This window comes from Anser brachyrhynchus (genome assembly GCF_964034855.1).
Source record: "Anser brachyrhynchus genome assembly, chromosome: 19".
Classification (NCBI taxonomy): Eukaryota; Metazoa; Chordata; class Aves; order Anseriformes; family Anatidae; genus Anser; species Anser brachyrhynchus.
The window spans coordinates 8,202,990-8,222,746 of record NC_137712.1 but is presented as its reverse complement, the minus strand read 5'-3'; the positions used below and the strand labels follow the sequence as shown (position 1 = coordinate 8,222,746).

At 44.6% G+C, this 19,757-nt stretch overlaps 2 long non-coding RNA genes across 21 annotated transcripts in view; one reads left to right on the top strand and one right to left on the bottom strand.

The window, feature by feature from the left end:
- Positions 1-213: 213 nt before the first annotated feature.
- LOC308180204 lies at positions 214-15,260 on the bottom strand. Of its 2 annotated transcripts, none has more exons than XR_013940829.1 (3): positions 14,716-15,260; positions 8,991-9,255; positions 214-5,762 (listed from the first exon to the last, which is right to left on the bottom strand). It is a non-coding gene; the product is annotated as an uncharacterized lncRNA (long non-coding RNA). The 2 variants fall into 2 exon arrangements; XR_013940830.1 differs by having other exon boundaries at positions 9,040-9,255; positions 14,716-15,254.
- A 64-nt stretch (positions 15,261-15,324) lies between these two features.
- LOC308180202 overlaps positions 15,325-19,757 on the top strand; it is a 272,118-nt gene continuing 267,685 nt past the window's right edge. For 9 of the 19 annotated variants that reach the window (XR_013940809.1, XR_013940810.1, XR_013940811.1 and 6 more), the window contains exons 1-2: positions 15,325-15,448; positions 17,049-17,194. This is a non-coding gene — a long non-coding RNA (uncharacterized lncRNA). Of the gene's footprint in view, positions 15,449-16,580; positions 16,598-17,048; positions 17,195-19,757 lie in introns of those variants that run through there. The other 10 variants (XR_013940814.1, XR_013940821.1, XR_013940825.1 and 7 more) reach the window with 5 other exon arrangements.

The window sequence follows — 19,757 nt, the reverse complement described above, 5'->3', positions numbered from 1 at the left end:
ACAATGGCTCTTCTCCTGTGATAGAAGAAAAAGCCTTTGCCAGCTTGCTCTGCAAGGATCAGGGAGAAGTGGCTTCGTGTAGCACTACATCTTTAAAAACTCCCTGTTTTGAGAATTAAAGGGGTCCCTGGCTGCCTTCTACACTTCTGCCTTCTCAACCCCCCAAATCTTCCTACCACGGGTAAAGATTACTTGTGCTGCTGCAGTTGCTGTCTGCATGCAGGTGAGTGCTTTTGTTTCTCTGTACATTTCCTTTCCTGCCAGCCCGAAGCGACCCTTTTGTCCTCCGGTGGGATAGGAAGTAAATTTCATAATTAGGGGAAGGAGGCGAGACAAAGAGAAAGGCTCCTCGGAGAAACAGAAGGTGATGCATTGAGACAGATGCCTTTTGTGATGCTGTTTGTTAAACACTCTGCTGCTTCCCTTTGTTCAATTCCCCAGCCCGCCTGTGCACTCCCAGCATCTGCACAGCCCAGGAAGGCAGCCTCGTTGCAGAGATAAAGAGGAACAGACTCCATGGGCTCACCCCTCACCATCCCATCCTGAGCTGATGCAAACTCCCAGCACACCTCTCTCCTTCCTCATTATCTCGTGCAACCCATAGTCAGATAGAGACTCCCAAAATTGTGCTAGACAGCTCCCTATCTTACAAGACCCTCTCCTTTCAGTCTTGGGCTTTTCAGCTGCTGCCTTCAGAAGTTATAGCTCTGTATATTTCCATCCATGCATGTCTCTTTTCAAGCTCTACTTCCTTTAACTCTGAGCAAGTCCAGTGCCTCTTGCTGTCCCTGCACAATCGGCAGCACCACAGCAGATGAAGCTGCTCGCAGCTGAAGCAGAGGTGCTGGGGAAGGTGCAAGCAGCTGCCTCTGCCCTTTCTGTCCTTCTCCTTCCAGCTTTGGGGAGCACTGAGGAAAATAGCCACTGTGGCTGGCATCGAGGCAGATGGCAGTACTAAAACTAAGAGCATTAATTACTACTATTATTTTTAGCAGGAACATATTGCAAGCAGCATGACTCAGAGCTGTCCAAGCCCCTGCAAGAGGCTGAGTGCTCAGAGCTGAGCAGGAGGTAGCTGGCAAGAGCAGGGGAGAAGGCAGTGGCTGCTCCTCCAAAACTTTGGGACACCATCATTGATTTAGGCTGCACCCCCAAAGAATTTCAGGGAACGGATACACACAAAATCTGAATTTGAAATGGGAAAGCTCTCGTATTTCCACTGTTAGAAACCAAAGTTTGGGTGGGATCACGCTATTGCTTTCATTGGCACGTTTCTGTGGGCATCGGCAATGTTCCTTTAGATGTACAGCATTGGTGCTGTAAGTGGGAGACAAATCAGCCCATGTATTTTAATCTCTAACATTTTATTGGCTTCATAAAGCATGGTATGAGGAGCTGTATGAACAAGAAGAGAGCAACAGCCTTGGCTTAAAGGATTTACAACCCAAAAGATAAGACAAGAGTTGGAAGGAAAGGGAATACTTTTCGTTTTATAGCTTGGGAGCTGAAATAGGCTCGGCATGGTTCAAAGACACTTGTGTGGCTCCTAATGACAGGAAACATGGAAATCAAATGCAATTGGTGTCCTCATAATATATACATGCAATTGGAAAGGTCATAAAGAGCCAACAGCAGAGCTGGTAACTGCAAGTGGACCACTACTGCATTGATTTAAGCACAAGGTTAACCTCACTGTTAAAGCCCATGATCCAGCAAAATATCTGAGGTGAGATCTAAACATGGGCTTAAAGCAAACACTTGTTCAAGTGTCTTTCTAAATAGAGATGGATTTAAACCTATTGTCAAAGATAAGTGTGTTCTTCAAGGGTCTGCTAAATTGAGACAGACTCGGAGTCAAAAAGAGGAGTTAAAGAAAATACTTGTCAAATATATTATTCTGAGAATTCTGTGTTCACACATTAATTCATTTATTAATTACTCGTGGGGAAAAAAGAAAAAAATCACCAGATAAGTTATTTAACAAAACCCCACAAATTCAGCATGTAACACATTCATCAGAATCTATTCAAGCAGCTTCAATGCTTGGACAAAACCCTGTTTTTTCATCTAATTTCCCAGGCAGGAAGACTGCCAAAAAGTGCAAATGATGCTGTAAGAATGAAGAGAAGCTTTTCAGCGGCCAAATACCTAAATGATGTTTACATGGACACTTAGCATCTCACTCCCTGAAAGACACATTCCTATGTGTCGTTTGGACACAGGATTTATTTTTTTTTAATGCTTATTTTGGTGTTGGGGGGAGATGGGGCATATTTGTCCACAGGACCGAGCATATCACACTGGATTCATTAAAAAGGGATGGATTGGAGGCAGCAGCTCCTCTGTGCTGAGCTATTGAAAGTGAAATGGGATAATTGCCACAGTTACAACTAGACTGATCAAGCTGAGAGAAACAAGTTTCAAATTGTACCAATCAGCCCTAATCCGAAGGAGTTATTAACACAGCTCTACCCTGGTGAGTCCGCATCTGTTAACTTGAGATAATGATTTATATCACCCTTTATGAAAGTTCCAATTTATCCTAATTCAATAAGAGAAAGCCAGCAAGCTTGGAGGGAGCTGCAGACAAGGATTCAGTGCGAGTCCCCTCAGCTGCTCTCCTCCACTGGAGGAAGCCATGGGAACAAAGGGAGAAAGAAATACAGAGTTTGAGTAGGTTTTTAAAAAAATACTCTCGGGGGTTGTACAGATGTAAGCCAGCGTGATGATGGCCGAACACTTCTGAACACTTGAATAAGACCAGCAGTGAGGACGGGGTATGGGAAGGGCAGCTGATGCCTCCACCTGGACAGAAGCAGCACTTCTGAATGCCTGGACAAGGGAAGTCTTGTTGGGTCCTTTAAAATTGGACACAAAAGCATACAGCTTCAAAGGCTGGGGGCTCACCCTACATTGACAGTATAGGCATTACATATAATTACATTAAAATATGCATTAACATGCATATTTTTGTGGACACAACATTGCTTAGACCATTGCAGAAGACCTACCTGGGATGTTCCTGGAACAGCATCAAGGCCAGAAGTTAAGCACGTTAGAAGTTATTCCCTTGTAATTGTACATGGCATTTTCCGGGTTTTCAGCGTATGGGGACACTGTAGCCCCAGCTATCATAAAGAGCTCTGGCTCTTTCACAAAATTCTTATTACAGAGCAATTCAGAGCTGCCACAATGAGACTGTCTGTATTATAGAAGTCAAATGTCACAACTAGCTCACATCCCTTACTGCCTGTACACTACACCTCGACTGATCCCTCGGGAGTTAAAGGGTGTATAGCTGTAGGACACAACATTTTCAGTCTCCTTTGGGTCCTGCGCTAAGTGAGCTAACGTACCAAGATTTCTGCATATTGTTCTTCTCCTGAGGGGAAGCTTTATGTTATTTGCTGTGTTTGCACAGTTCTAGTACCAGCAATGTTTGCTTGGTTTTCTTTTTCTCAAACACATTTGTTCCAGTTGCATTTCTGACCTATTTTACCGTTTTTCTGTGAACACTCACTGAGTGATAGTTTTTGCCTCTTTCAAGAATGTTCCAAGAAAGTGAAGATGAGGAAAGCACTTCAGTGACTAATTTGCAAGGGTTCACAGGCCAAGAAAGAAATTTCTTTGTTTCTTTTTCAGAATACCTTAGCATTTGATTGCCTTTCTCCTATTCCTAAAACTTTTGGCTATCCAATCAGCAAAAACCAAGCAAACAATCCACCTGACAACTGAAATGCCCAGTGATGCTCTGTAAGGAATGACTGTGGCATAGCTGGGTACAGAAAATTGCTTTCAAACAGGCTGGAAAAATTACTTATGCTTCTGAAGTGTTTAATGAACAGTTTTTTGATGAGACACTCCTGATGCCCATTTACAGGCCAATCCCAAAGAGTTCCTGTCACCTCCCTTCCACAAAAGATGTCTGCCATGAGTTCATGTGTATGCTCCAGATCCAGGTTTTCTTACACTGCTTCAGCAGCAATAGCATCTGCCTTGAACCACGCTGGGGTCACTGCCCTGACACCATGTGCATTTGTTAGGTGCTGAATGGGGACCACATTGCCTTTCTGGTGTAATAAGTCTGCAGTACTAACATGTCTTAGCAGCCAGCTGAAATATTGCCAGAAGACTATTTCCCACCACAGTCAAAACCAAGTCTTTCTTTTTTGTTAGGGACTTTAAACAGTATTTAAGTGAGTCTTCAACTGCCATTGCTGCTTACCCTATTTGTGTCAGGCTATTTGTGAGCATGATATGCTACCCAATGCTGACACCTCTTAAACTCAAATGTGGAGTCATTTCTGGATTCTATCTGAACCTGAATTTCTGCCAAATTCCACATTGTATAGCCTGTAAAATAGGGTGGCAAAGCTTCAACAAAAGAAAAAAAAATGAATGCAGCAAGGAAAAGGGAAAGGGAAAGGAGTCACTGTCAAATGTTAATGACACGTTTCTTGCAATGTGAATGAGATGAAGATTGGTTTGGGGCAGGCGGGGAGGAGGGAGGCGTGCACAGCTCCGAGCGTAGCTGAATTTTTAGAGGTACAAGTTGAAAGGAAAAGAGTGAAAAAAAATCTCATGTTCCAGCTGAAAGAATACAGCAAAGTTATTTGCTCCAACACCAGTTTCTACTTAGGACAAAAATAGCATCCTGAAGGGTCTTTAGGCTGCTGGAACAGGGATCTAAATCCCTGGGCTGTCCTGTCCAAACCAGGACGGATTGTTCCCAAGCAGAAGGGGTTGTGATGCATAGCCAGGACACTCCGCTGGCATTTCTCATCTGCTGTACAAATACTCAGGTCATGCAAAGCAGGGAATTGTGGAGTTGGATTCCCTTCCTTTTGTCACATTGATTCATTTGTTACCTGTGGTCATTAGTTCTTCCATATGGAGATACGTTACTACTAGGAATTTCCAAAGCCCAGTCAAATGCTTCATGCGAGATGTCCATATAGCGAAACTGGTATTGAGACCTCGTGCTGCACAGTCTTACAGAGTTCACAGTGGGTAAAATGTATTCCTCTTTCTCAATACACAATTTGCAGGGCACACTGAGTTTTCTATTGATCACAATGAATTAATCCATGGACAAACTAAAAAACTCCCACAGTATATTAAGTACTCATCTGCTGTGCAAAGGCAGACGATTTCTTACCGCTACCATGAGTAAGTGTACAGTTTGCTTAATTGCCAAGCAATCCCTTAAAAGCACAGCTTGCATTTGCTCTGCCATAACTACTTGGCTGGTTGATAGGACTCTGAAATGAACAATGTTATCACCACAAGTCTCATTTAATTACCCACAGACCTTTTTTACCTGGAAAAAGTCCAGCAAGGTCCCACTGGGACAGAAATCTGACCCAAGTCCTGCAACAAACCCACTGACCCAAAGAGCTCCTGCACCTTTAGGGAGCAAGGACCCATAGTGACCCCAAAGCTGCTAACCACGGCCAGGGCGCACCTGATTTACCTGTGCGTAGACGGTCCTTAATGAGAGCTAACTCTGGAAGAGATGAGGGAACCCAGAGTCCTGATGCTGCAATTTACCAAACCTCACACGAAGCCTCGTTGAATAAGAAAGATGAGTCTGTGCTGCTTGTGGAAGCAGCTGTTCCCAAGCAAACGGCAGGCAGGCTCTGCGGGGCTGCTGGAGGTGGCCACGCTGGTGGCATGGAGCCTATCCCCCCGCGCAGGTGGGGTTGAACGTGCTTCTTCCCAGCTCGGTGTGTGCCAGATGTCACAAGTGTTAGACATTCAATCTGTAACAATAAGGGAGATGTAAAAACAGTAACTATTAAATATTTATCAAGATTATCTGTTTGACCTTTATTTTTACAACTATTTGCATGCTAGCAAGGAGCTGCAGAGGCTGGATGCGAAGGGGAAGCTGGGGAAGCAGCTGTGCCTGGCACCACATTTTAGCTCTCACTTCCTATCTTTCTATCCTCCTCCTCCTCTCACCTTCCCTCCTTCCTCTGGAGGTGTTGGGAATAAGCCCACGAGCCGGATAAAAGCCTGAAATGGCTACTGTGGTTGGCACAAAGCAGATGGCAGCAGGAAGCCTAAGGGAGATTTCATTATTACTACTGGATTTAGCCAAAGCACGTCTCAAGTTTTCCAACAAGGAGCCACTTTCCAAACTCTCTGCATCTTAAGGAGGCAGCACAAGAGCTGAGCAGGACTGAGGAAAGATTCACACCCTCCCAGTTTCACATTTCCTTTTTATTCTTTCTTCCTCAGGAGGCACTGGAGTGAGCTTTTGCCATGTAGACAGCATCCTTCTTGCATTCTTACCCCTCAAACCCTTCCCAAGTCAGAAGTGAACTTCTCTCTCCAGGGTGCGAGATAAAAATAAGAGAGAGCAAGAAGGAGGGGGAAAAAAAAAGATTTCAATTGACCCTCAGTTTCTGTTTGACCGTCACAGCTAATTGAATTGCCTTCAGTCAGTGCCAGACTTTGATGGCTGCCTTAAGAATAGGGCTGGCAGAGTAACAGAGGATGACAGCTGCTTTCTGCAGCTGGTTCCAAACCAAGGAGCAGGTCAACGAGCATGGATGAACTGGGGCTTGCAAGCAAACGCGGACATGCGCACTCCTCTCCACAACATGGGCTGAGGAATGGGATAAATTGTCATCTCTTTCTCTCTTTTTCCAGTTCAACATAAAATATCTGGACAAATGTCACTGCTTTATAGTGGGTGATGAGTTTTTGTGTACCTTTTTTTCTTTCTTCCCTTCCTATTATTTCCCTATGCCCATTTTTCTGCCCAGTGGTTGGGATGGAATCAGTAATCGAAAAGCAGCACTGCTGAAATCAATTGAAAAAGTCATTAAGCAGCTGTGGTGTAAAAAAGCCTTCCCTGCACTGAACTCTGGAGCTGGCCCCATTCATTCACGTCTCCTCCCCAGCTTACTCTGCTGGTGCTGGCTGCCCAGTTGGGATGCTGTATCCTGAAGATCCATTGGCTGCAGCCAGGCATGGAGGAACCAGTCACCTGTTAAATTTAGATTTCTTGAATCTGCCAGCAGCCTGACACATTGATAAACAGCCGCGATTTTTAGCAAAGGTTGGGAACGCTCACTCACTCGCTGTTAATTGCCTTGTGGTACTGAACCATAAAACCTGCAGTGACTCAAGCCCGAGCAAGCTCCCAGCAATGCAGGCAGAGGGGACCAACCATACCGAGATCAAGGTCCCTCCATCACTCTCTGGACCGCAGGCCAGTTGATCGCTCTCAGAATAAAACCTCCCGGATTTACAACCGGCCCAGCCGCCGTGTCAATAAGAACTAGAAGCTACGGCCACCAGGCTGTCACCGGCAGAGATGGACCTCCCAGCAAGCAGCCACCCCATGCCGTGATTCATTGTGGCAGGGGGCAAAGGTGCCTCACGCACAGGGTGCACTTGCAGTTCTGCGTGATTAAAAAGGAGAGCACAGAGATATGTTCAGTGAGCTGAGCAGGGTCGGATGCTTCAAGAACTCCTTGCTCAGGCATCTTAAAAGTGACAGCGTTTGTACCAGCTCAGGGGGGTAACAAATTAAGTAAAGTAGCACTGGTGGCTGGATTTCTTAGAAGAAAATGTCCAGCCCTGGAAAAACCTGATCTGAACTCTGGCCCTGAATACTGAGAAATCAGACTGGTATTTTTGGAAATCTGGCCATAGATATTTTAATAGGTTATGTGAAGACTATAAAGCAGAATAAAGTGGCCTGTAATACGATGATCAAATACTTTTTGAGAAACAAAGGCATAAAATACGGCTAATAGTGATATCCGAAGGTGGAGGGTGACTTACTGTGCCAGAGAAATTTATCATTGTTTTTTTGTCCAATAAGTATTTGTTCCTAGCTTACATGAGAAAAAGCAAAACCAAAAACAATATTTACTCTTAAAGGAGACAGCTTCCTTTTTGTTGTTGTTGTTGTTTTGTTTTATTTATTTATTTATTTACTTATACATGGTATGTACCACAGATTATTTCTGATGGAGCTAGTCTAATCCTCAGATGGAAGAAATTAGCATGACAATCAAGTGACTTCTCTAAAAATAGAGCAATTATCAGGAGAAAAATAAGGTCAAAATGTATTTACCACTAATTCAAAATTGTAGTGAGCCACTGAACAAGTGATTTGCTATAACATGGAAATGTCCTGGGGGTATGAGTTGAGAAGCAGAGCTATACATGTCGCTGCTTGCAATTTTATGAAGTGGAAGTAGTTGGAAATGTTGTCTTTTGTGGCTGCAGGAAGAAGGCCAGCTATTTTTCTGGCATGCAGATGATACATCTTTTTAAACTTTACAACTCAAAAGGTACCCTGCTCATCAGGTGATAATTAATTAATGAGAGGATAGAGACTGGACAACAACAGAAGATAAGAATATAAAGTGAAGAGTCTTACCTCCATATTCCTGCCTAAGCACTTGTTACTTTTATTGTCACAAGTATAATGTGCTGGATGGACTTCAGTCTCATCTGATGACAACACTAATACCCCTCACTAACATGTCCACCAGTGTAAAAGTGCAAGTGACAAGAGCCGTGTTTCACTTACTCCCCATAACACTATCATTTTTCATCATTCAGGAACTAACTATACAGTTATTCATTCCATTGGGACTTCCTGCTAATTGGAATAGGTCTGTGTTCAGAGCACATTTCTTTCCTGACAGGCATTTAAAAAGTTTAAGCAGAACCCATGTTTATGCCCATGCACACAGACATTAACATTTAAGCTGATAAGCAAGAAGAATCCAGGGTCAGACAGAAAACTTGCTGCTTCCCCAGAGAGTGAGAAGTGTTCTTGTGCAAGAGACAGTGACTTTCTGGAGATGCTCTGAAAGCTTCTATGAAGTTTCAGCAGTGGATGGTATCTGGGAAAGACTTAGAGTTATGACTGGGGTGTGTGTGGGGCTAGGCAGAACCTTTTCCTGAAGAAACAGATTAATAGTCCTTGTTACACCTCATCTTGACACTGGGTTACTTACTGTACAAGACACCCAATCCAGTGCCTCATGCAGCGCTGTAAATGCACACCTTTGTCCATCCCATGTGCCTGCGTGGCTCTTGTGAGCCTCCAGGACCAGGTGGTGCACAGGTCCTCACGGCCACCATTGGTGTCTGGCTGGGCTCTGCCTTCACGCTCAGGACAGGCAGTCTGCGGTTCCACCACGGTGCTCACGCAGGCGATGGCACTTCATCTCCTCTCTGTCCTCCCCGTCACCGTGCCAGGTCAGAGACTGTGCAGAGCCCCTGTAATTAAACCGGATAAATAAAGTCACATTGCTCATAATTACTGTGGACAATTTTGTGTAATTAGATGTTAAGTGTGGTATCCACTCTCCTTTATGGCCCTAGATAAATACCTGCACCTTGACTTAGAAGTCTGATAGGAAATATAACTGCTTTGTTGCTCTCTGTATAATTAACTACCATTAAAGCCACTAATTAGATCGTAAGTTTTAAATAAGATGCCCTAATTATCTTTGGTACACAGTGAATTGATTTGCTGGGGCAAAGCCTTCCAAAACGAAAAAATACCTTTTGGCAGTTCTGAGGGTTATTTCTGTTGGATTACGTCTCTGTGTCGCAGTCTGCAGGAGCACATGTTAAAGGTGCACCACGCACTTGCCAGAGGAGATGTCACTTTGGTGCCTACGACGCCGAAGGACGCAGAAGAGGAGCAGATGTCCCCAGAACATGGTCCCTACAAATAGCTCTGAGTGCGTGCACACTTCAGGGAAGTTGTTACTTCCTGAAAGAAACCTGATTTTGTTGTGATGAAGGACATGTTCTAAGCATCTAAACATTGTCATTGTTCCCATTTTACAGAAATAAGGGAAAGGTTTCAAGCAGTGGCCTCAAGGACGTAGAAGTTATGGTACCACATCAACTGTCGTTTTCCAAACACACGAGGCTGGGAAAGGAGCAAGCTGGATACTGTACAGGCAATCTGCGGCTACACCTTGATATTAGCACAGCGATTTGTTTCTACTTCATTCTCATTTGTTTCGGGCAGCTTTCTGTGACTTTCCCAGCTGGCAAGCACTTTAATCTCCTGGGCTGTGGAAGCAGAGAATACGGTGTGCACAAAGAGAATATAATCTAGCGAACACCCACATCTGAATCCCGATTATAAAAAAGTGGTGGCCAATTGCAGAACAAATATGCCATATGGTTTGGCATTCAAAGCTGTCTGCCTTTGCATTTCATGAGCTTTTGATGTTTGAGCAAAGGTGAGCCAAAGCCAAGGCAATTCTCAGGGCAAAGACCTGCACAGAGATTTCATGGTGTAAATATAAGATACGGAATCAAAGAATATTCTCAGAGCTTTTCATCCATTTTAATTGGAAGAAAAATGTATGCTAGGCTGGCACTTCAGTGTTTGCTCAAGGTTATAGGTTCAGGCCTATACTGGATTTTGATGAATTCCAACTGCAAAAAAAAAAAAAAAAAATCAGAGAAAGCTGAAGAATAAGGCTAAAAAGGCATGGAAGGGCAGAACCAAGCAGGAGGGATCAGCAAAGACCCAGACAGAAAAAAACACATCTTTCCTGTAGCCCATTTTCTCTTTTCCCCAGGGTCAGGTGAAGCTGGAAGCTCCTCGGGGTTGGCCTGAGTCTGGGCAGAATGGAGCTGCTCTGCGAGCAGCCACGTGGCAGTAGAGTCTTTACTAGAAACTAAGATATAGAGACAACTGCAAATTGTTTCATTATTTTGTAGTTGTAATACTAACTCTCTGCTTGAACACAGGTGATAAGAGAAGAAATACACTTTGATACAAGCAGTTTCTCTATGGCAGAAAAGCAGTGTGCTGTTAAGCCCTTGTCCTACACGCTCAGCAGGGCAGCTGAGGGGCTGGATTTTTCTGAAATCCCTGAAGTGAGCCCAGCCTTTCTCGACCTCTGTCCTCTGACCCCTTCCCAAAAGTTCTTACCCTCCCTCAGTGAGTCTCGGATGAGAAATGATCCTTTGTTCTCCAAAAACCCTGGAAGCCACTTTCCCTTCTCATCACATTTCACAAGAACTAAACTCCATTATTTACAGGGCTTGTGTAACACGAGATTTTGTCCCTGTCAAAACTCAAAGTTTCCTTGACTAAGGGAAATACTAGTTTATTTGCCCCTCATCTGACATACCATTTGATGCCTTCGCAGGGTTTATGCACTGTTGATATATCTGAAACTTAAGGCTTTGAAAGATGATTGAGGAAAGTGGAAGTATTTTAATAGAAATCAGTCCTTCACTCCTAGCTTTCACAGATTTGCACATGCTGGTGTTGGACTTCCTTGGATCTTATACGCTTATATCAAATTAAAAGGAGATTTTTTGTTTGTTTGTTTTTGTTTTGTTTTCTTCTCTTTCTGAGAGGCCAGGGTATTAATTGCCAAGGACAGCACCTAGGTTGTAATTCAGTATTTTACTCCTGCAAATACCTTAGGCTCCCAGGAACATTTTGAAAGGTCAAAGGGAATTTTAAGCAGTCCCCTGCCTCTGTTGCCGCATCCAAATACACAAAAAATGAGAAACAATCCCTAGATAAAGATACTTAGCCATGTCCCAAAGACAAGGCCCACAGCACATTGTGCTGTTTTCGGAGTGGTGGGCAAGCCACAGTTTTCCTTGCTGCCACTGACACGGAGATAATTCTGCTCAGTACAGATGTCTAGGACAGTGCTGATCTTGTACCCTTAGGGCAGCTCCAATAAAAGCCAAAAAAACTCCAATAGTCTAGCCCATTCCACTGCAGAACAGTCTTCCTCACTATTCCTTGTTTTACTTAATGTTCAAGTCTTTAAAATAAAAAATAACCCTTGTTCCCTGGCCATTCTTTCCTCTCAGCTGCCCTGCTCCTTTTTTTCCTTTCCCTCCTGCTCTCCTCCTCCTGCAGGCTTCGGCTGCAAACCAAGTGGGACTTTGGCAGGCAACCTGCTGTGCGTGATGCACGGCTCCAGGTGCTTCTGGACCTGCTGCACTTCAGGTGAGTGAGAGGAGGTAAGGAGGTATGGAGACATCACCATGACTGCTGCAGCAAGGCTGCAGCTCCAGCTACAAGCACCACGGAGTTAAGTGCGATTGCAGACTAGATAGACTTGTCTGTTCTGCAATAGCACTGACATGCTTGTATGCACTAATGTCTTTCTGATCTCCGCTGAATTTAAGGGAAGACTGCCTGCCTCTTGCTTCCCGTCCCCAGTAACAAAGCAGTGGCCTTGGCTCACTTTGAGGAGAGCAAGCATCCGTGCCTCTCCTCGTACCTGTTGGCTGAGCACAGAACAAAGTACAAGCAAGAGAAACACAGTGGAAAGTTGTGTGCAGGCTGCAAGACTGCTCTCCTTTGTGGTAGGATCTGAAGTTATTTGTTACACCTTTAATTCCTAGATGAATCGAGAGAAAAAATAGTCCTGTGTTCTTATCCTCTGGTGCCACGGTATTGTGCAACCCCAGCAGCTTAATCTCTTTCATACGGAACCAAAATAATGTGAGTGATAATGTTGTGTTCATGAATAACCAACAGGTAGCTGTACCAAAGCACACAAGACAATGGGAACAATTATGGCCCCTTCTTCATGACTCACTGCAGGAACCTACTGCCGCTAAAGAAAAACCTTTTGACACCCTCTCCCAGTCTGTTCCCACACACGTTCCTCTTAGAATTTCAATATAAGATTAAATTTGAAATGTGTAATTAATTGGCTAAAAAAATCCCTTCGTCTACAATAAACACCTGCAAGCCCTCGCTGGGTGCACCTTTTCTGCAAAGGTTCCAATAGCTCTTCTGCCTTTGACTTTGGGATAGGTTTTTAAGGCCCAATTAAGTAGATATTTTTCCAATATCCCTACGTGTTAATAAAAGGCACCACATTATCAGTGCACTGTTTGGATGGGATATTCAGTGAGACTGAGTCCTACAGGGAGAGAAATCAGGAAGCAGCCTCAGAAATCCATTTGAACTTTTGGGAAACTATTTTATAAAGCATATTCTTAAAATAGCCAGGGCACATCTTCACTGGAAACAACTTGCAACACAAAGTTAAGCCTCCATCTCTTAAATAAAGCTTAATCTTTCACAATTTGAAATGTACCACTTTGCAAGATTTCTATACAAAACCAATCGCTTAATTTTCATTGCAAATAAGATGAAAATCAGAACAAAAGAGTCGGTTCCTTGGGAAACCACATAGAGCAAAACTGTGAGTTTGATTCAGACTTATCCCTGGCCCCAGGAGTCACAACGCTGTACATCCATAAGCCATCTGCAGCTGCAGGGCCAGGCGTCAGTCACTAGCTCCCACCTTCCCTTCCTAACCTCTCCTAGCCACATCCGTGCTGGCTGCACCTTCTGGGGGCTAAACTAATCCCTTCCAAGTTTAGTTAAAAGACTCCCATTGAGCTCAGATAGGTATCAGACCAAGCTTCATTGACTCCTGCTGTCGGAGAGGCAATCACTCAGCAGGAAAGAAGGGAGGTGATCCTTGCACGTGCAGTTTATAACTCTCTAAGGGATACGGACAGCAATTACACATGGTCCAGCCTGGTGCAAGCCTGGGCAGTGAACCCGCCACCAATTGCTCGTGTCTGAATATCCTTGAGCAATTTCTCCTGTGCTATTAAACATACAGCTTCCCTACTGCCCAAGGTAGATAAGGATGTAGATTTTGCCTCCAGCATGCCCTGTTGTTAGACGGTCTGTCAGCTCCAGAGCACTCCCGTTCACTGGAGCGGCCCATGTAATTATAAAGGAAGGGTAATTGAAATAAGGAGAAAGCAACACTTGAAAAGGAAGCAAATGATTCAGAACATGCAGAGCCATCCACCCACATCAGCAGGGTCAGGAGGTCTATCAAGCTTGGAAGCAGAAATGCTTTTGTCTGGAAGGGAAGAAAAAGAAACCCTAATAGGATATATTTATAATCTTAAGTACTGGAACTTCTTGTTTTCTTTTTTCTTAAAGCAATCCCTCTCACACTGCAAGACAAGAAGCAACAAATACATTCAAAAGAGGGACAACCTTTGCTAGCAGTTGACAGTCACTGTTGGCCAAAATGTGAGACGAAGACAGGGGGTCTCAAGAGGTCTGCCTCTGCCCAGCACTCCTGCTTTTTAAATAGAAACTGAATCCCACTCTTGCTCCCTCTCTAAAAGCCTGGCCAAGAAGATACCATTCCTTCTGTCTCAGCCTTAACAAGCAAGAACTTACGATCAAACCTATTCCTTTGGGATTTGCAAGCCAGGTGTTTCAACTCCAGTGCCTTGATTTCTGGGCCAGGCCTGCAGACTAAGCAAGAGCCTCAGAAGCTGTAAATTGACATTGCTCCATTGACTTCAGCAGCATTAAAACCATTTGCACTAGCAGATGATCTGGTCCGCTGTTTTATATACCCATTTTTTCCCCTCAGTTGCTTTTTTAGTCTCACCCATGCCACAAATATTGAAATTTCCTAGTCTCTCTCTGAAAGATTTGAGAACACCAACCCTCGACACTACAGCCAGGGACACAAAGTGGAGAGATGCAGGTTACAGAAAGGATTCATGGCAATTCAGGACGCAGCAACCTTCCAGGTCCCCGTGACACATGCTTCCTAAACACCAGCAGAGTCTTACACTAACCAGTTTCATTGAGAAAGTGGCTGAATATTGTATTTGCCATTTTCTGAACCTTTTAGTGTCGGCCTGTTATTAGTGGGAAGGAATAAGAAGCTGTAGATTTACCAGAACCAGCTCTGAGCCTCCTTCCCTTCACGTTCATGGGTAGGAGCGACGCCAGGCTTCCATCCATCTCCTCAGAGCTCAGGAGACAAAGTCCAAAGGCACCAGCGAACTCCTCGAAGACCAAGCCATAGACTATGACTTATGGAGGAAAAATAAACTTCCGTGTAGCTTTTAATGGCTCAATTCAGACACTTTGTTCCTGTCAGAGGCTTCTCGGGTGTCCCTGAGCATGCCTGCCTGTCCATGCTTCACAGAGCCTTCCTCTAGGGCAGCTTCCCAAACCCACAGGTAAATATTTTTCTCAGATAATGCTGCCAGTAAGCACTAGCTTAGAGACACGTTAGTAAGCATTTTCCATGCTTTGTGAAGCACTTTGTGCACTCCAGAAGACTCCCAGCAGCCCAATCGCACCTTTTACATAGTCAAATGCTTTCTGCTTTTAAGAAGATCTGAAGCAACGCTTTATTTTCTAACTCACTTCAGCAGTTTTAAACACAACTTGTCACAGCCCGAATTATTTTCTAATTTTTTTTTTTTTTTTTTAAGCAGCTTGACAGACCTCTGGGGAATTTTACCCTCAAGTTAAGATTATTTATCCTTCGGAGGAAGAGAGAAAACCAGGGAAAACGTTTAAGCCCACTATTTTCTGAAGGCCCCGGCCTGGCCCCGCCCGGCCGCGGCTCCTCGGCCCCTCAACGCGGCCGGGCCGGGCCGAGGCGATGGGGCCCCGCAGGTAGGGAGCGGTTGGGTTCGGGCATTGTCGGTCTGTTTTTGTTACTTTATGTGTGAATTTTAAGTATTTAGGGTGTTCTTCTCTCTGAAGGGTGAATTTTAAGGTTTTCTTGAAGTTCTTCATCGGGGGTTGGACCCGATGATCTTTTGGGGTCCCTTCCAACCTCTACAATTCTGTGATTCTCTCTGTGCCTTGTGTGTGTCTTTTTAAAGAGAGTTAAACAGGGTGTTTTTAAGCTTGTTTCGTTTCCACTACAGGCTTTTTTTAATCAAGTTTTAGTCTGGAGCTGAGAGGAATTTCATACAGCTCTTGCTTCTCAAGCCTGAAAAAATCTGGGGTTCCCTGGAAGCAGACACTAAGGAGCAGGCTACCTGGAAAAAACAGTTTGTGGTGGAAAAAAATCATTAATAGCTTGGATCTGGGAGGGCTGATTAAGAAGCTCACCCTGACAAAAGCAGCACCCCTTTATGACCAAGAGCCAGCAGCCGGGCTGAGGCAGCGCAGTTGCTGGGTGCCTGAGCAGTCCCGGCCTTAGTTAGCACAGGAGGCATTGCCTGGAGTGCGTTTGTCCCAAGAGCATACGCCTGGCTTTGTTGAGGAGTGATTTTCCTCGTCTCTTCCCAAAACAGTTTGTAAGGGGGGTCTGCAACCCCTGGGTGAAGGGGTTGGTGCCTGGGTGTGCTCTCACTATGGTCACTAAAGCTTCGTTTTGACCAGTCTTAAATTGTACCAGTGTTGTTACAGCTTGGAGTCCTGGTACTCCCTGACACGTTCACATATCTATATATATGCCTTGCTCTCTATGGAGCTCTAATGGATATATGGAGATGAACAGGGATTGGGGAGACATCTGCAACAGTTCAGCTACATCAGGGACTTCCCATCTCAATACAAAGCCCAGGTCTAGCAGAGGCTGCTGCCCTTCCTAACGCCTGGGATACTTTTACTCTTGTCTGTGCTTCCTATGGGTTATTGACTTGTGGACCCCAAACACTTCCTTGGGGTGGTGATAACTTCAAAGAGTAGGGCCTCCTCCCTTGGAGGCATCTGGCAGTCTGCTTCCAGCAGAAGTGCAGTTGGGTGTGTGACTCCAGCGATGTGCTTCAGTGCTGTGGCTTATTAATTATTTCCTGGGGCTCTTCAAGAAAGGTCAAGATTGTTTTGAGATGGATGGCATGCAAAGTCCCTGCCCCAAAGAGCTGATGTTTGAGAAAACTCTTTCTAAACTGTAATGAAGAGAGGAGGCGGCTGAGGCACAATCTAGCCAAATTATATTGATAATATGTAGTAATTATATAGCACTTCACATGATCAGAGCACTTTACAAACATTAACTAATTTACAGCATTTACTGAAAACAGATGTGCTTTTTTTTTTTTTTTTTCCTGTGGAAAAAGCAAAACACTGAGCTGCTTGGCAGTAGAGAGCAGTGGTCAGGTTGTAGTCCCTAATTTGTGAGGAAGCTGGGAAGTGGTGCAGGGCTGCACGGATCTTCCAGAGGTCTTGCAACCGTTTGCACCTCTTGTAGTGGTCGAGCCATGTCAAAACCAAGAAGTGCCTTGGTAGTTTCTAAATCTGATGGGTAATTTTATTCTACCAGGTGAATTTTTAATGTCCAACAAGGGCATGGACTGCATGTGAAGGCCTGGAACCTGCTCTGTTGTTGCCATCACTGACCTCTGATACCACCTGGAGCAAGACAGCTGATGGTAGCAGTGACCCGTCTCCTGCGCAGTGACCAAAAAGGTATGCTTGCCTTGGTAGTCCTAAGGCTATGTTCAGACTTTTCAATCTTGCTTTGCATTCCTTCTTGTCTTTCTGTTTAATGTCCTCTGAATATCTGTCTAGCCTTACATGCTTGTAACACCACCAGTTCATCTCACATGGTGCCTTCTTTTAAGCACCATGCAGCTATAAATTGATGCATTATGCTACACGTTCTTTAGAGGCACACATTGTATTTATATAACTTATGTAACTTATATAACTTTGACCCTTCTGTAGCTGTGTCTTGTTTGGTCACCAAAACAAGTAGTTTCCACTGTGAATTGTGTACAGCTGCTTAGAAAGTACTAGAAAAGTGCATGCAGGACAGGGGTGCACAAATGTCTGAAATTCCTGTGGTAATTTCCTTTTCCCCTTGCTGTGACCAGCCACTGGTTTCCCTTGCCTCCTAGTTGTTTTGTGGCAGGGTAATTAAAAAAAGATGTTTACTTGTCTGAGTATTTTGCTATCAACAGCATATATATTAACCTTATAAATTAGCCTTTCATGTGGTACTGTATCAAAAGGCTCTTGAAGTCCAACTAAATTATGCTTTACTTCTCGACCCTGTCCCTTGTCATTGTCACCACCTCAAAGAAATTAATCAAGTTTGTTAGGCATGACCTCCTTTTAGTAAATCCAGGATGACTCTTAAACAATCTGTACTTGCCAGGTGTACTCCAATATTGTCCCTGGGCAGTGGCTGCTGACTTCTGCATGAGCAGAGAGAATATAAAACTGTGCTTGGGAAGTGGAAGTGGAGGGAGGGGTGAATCTTGTGGGACTCCAATGCGGGATCTGACTGAGGCTGAGGGGTGTATTGGGGCGCGAGGGGAATCCTTGCAATACCACAGGTAGGAACGGAAGAGTGTAAAAGTCACAAAAGCCTGTGGATGCTTCAGCAACATTGCAGCCTGGCATTGAATGGAAAGAGCAGAGCAGGGAAGAAAGCAGCAGGGCGGGTTTGATGCTCCAGGGCTGGGCTGTGCCACAGAGCACTGGAGGGAGGTGGTGGAGCCTAAGGCTTTCTGCAATGCTGCAGTGCCGAACCAGAACCCGTGAGCAGGGATCTGAGAGACCAGGGAAGGCAGTGAGCTGCTGCAGTGCAGGGCTGGGTGGCAGAGCAGTGCAGGCTGCAGTGCTGCAGCGTGGGAGAGAGTGGGGAAAACGAGCTGGAAAAAACGGGTTTCTGGTACTGCTGCAGTGCAGAGGAGTTGTGCAGAGACGGGGGAGGGAATGCAGGGAGCTTCGTGTAATGATGCAGTGCAGAGCAAGGAAGAGGGAAAGCTGGGCTGCAGATCCTAGAGCTCAGGTAGGATTTGGGGAAGGAGCACGGACTGTCTGGATGCTATCGTGCAGTGGCACAGCAGCTCTGGACATTCACTCACCTCTACCATTCAGAGCAGGAGGGAGGCAATATTTATTTAGGGCAGGCTCAAAAAATCTTAATGTTATAAACTTAATTTTTTTCAATCCTTTAATGACTGCTTTCTTTGAGCTTTTTTTTTCCTCACTGAGATTACGAAGTTTGATTCGAGGTGGCTCTCATGTCATCATATGGCTCCAGGAGCTGGGGCTTAAGGGAAAGGAAAAGATGGGAACTGCAGATCCGAGCTTAGGGGGCAGAGTCGCTGCCATCTTTCATGCTTTTCCCTTGTATTGCAGGTTTTGCTCAAGGAACCTTTTTTTGCTTACATTTGCTTTCACCCACTCTTGCATGAGTTTCTTCTGTGTGGTGATATAATGGATTTACTGTGCAAAGAAATGCCTGCAGCGTTGTTACAGAAACACATGAGGCCCATCTTACCAAGGAGATTCTTTCTCCAATTAAATGCATATTTCTGTTGTGCTTGTTATGTGTACGTTGGTGCTCATCGTGCTTGTGAGGAATTGCAGCAGATCCTGCAGTAAGCCTCGTTGAAGTCAGGAGAGAGTAATTATTCTTTTTCATTTGGTTTCTGTTTCTCTTCAAGTCTCCACAGTTTTTTCTGCTTTAAAGACTAATGGGTTAGAAATTTCAGGTTTGGAGAGGAGGGCTGTACTTGAGGGACGTGAACAGATGAAGCACAAAATACTTGCTTCTTCCTATAGCACTTGTCACAAATCAAGAAATTCACTGTAAAAATGCTGAGGTTTGGAAGTTACTTTTCATTTTAAATTTAGAAGAAAAATGAGAACTGTCTTCAAAATATTGTGTGAGAGATGAGCGTGAGGATATCTGGATGTGTAGGGGACAGCAGCTCCGCTGAGGATGCAGAAAGATGAGAACTGCTGATGGAGCTGGGACTCTGGGCACCATTTCTAGACTAGCATATGAATACGTAGCACTGAAAGGGCATCCCAGTAGCTGGCAACCCATCCTAGAAATCCCAGCCTGCACTTGAATCGCTCCACAAAATTTTCAGTGGAAGTGCCTAGCCTTCCTCAGTATATTTCTGGAAATGCAAAGGATTTTTTTCCTTAATTCCGTTGTTTTAAGTTCTAGATTACAGTATGCTGATGGCCGAGCTGCTTTCATTAGCACAGATGTAACTTGAGTAACATC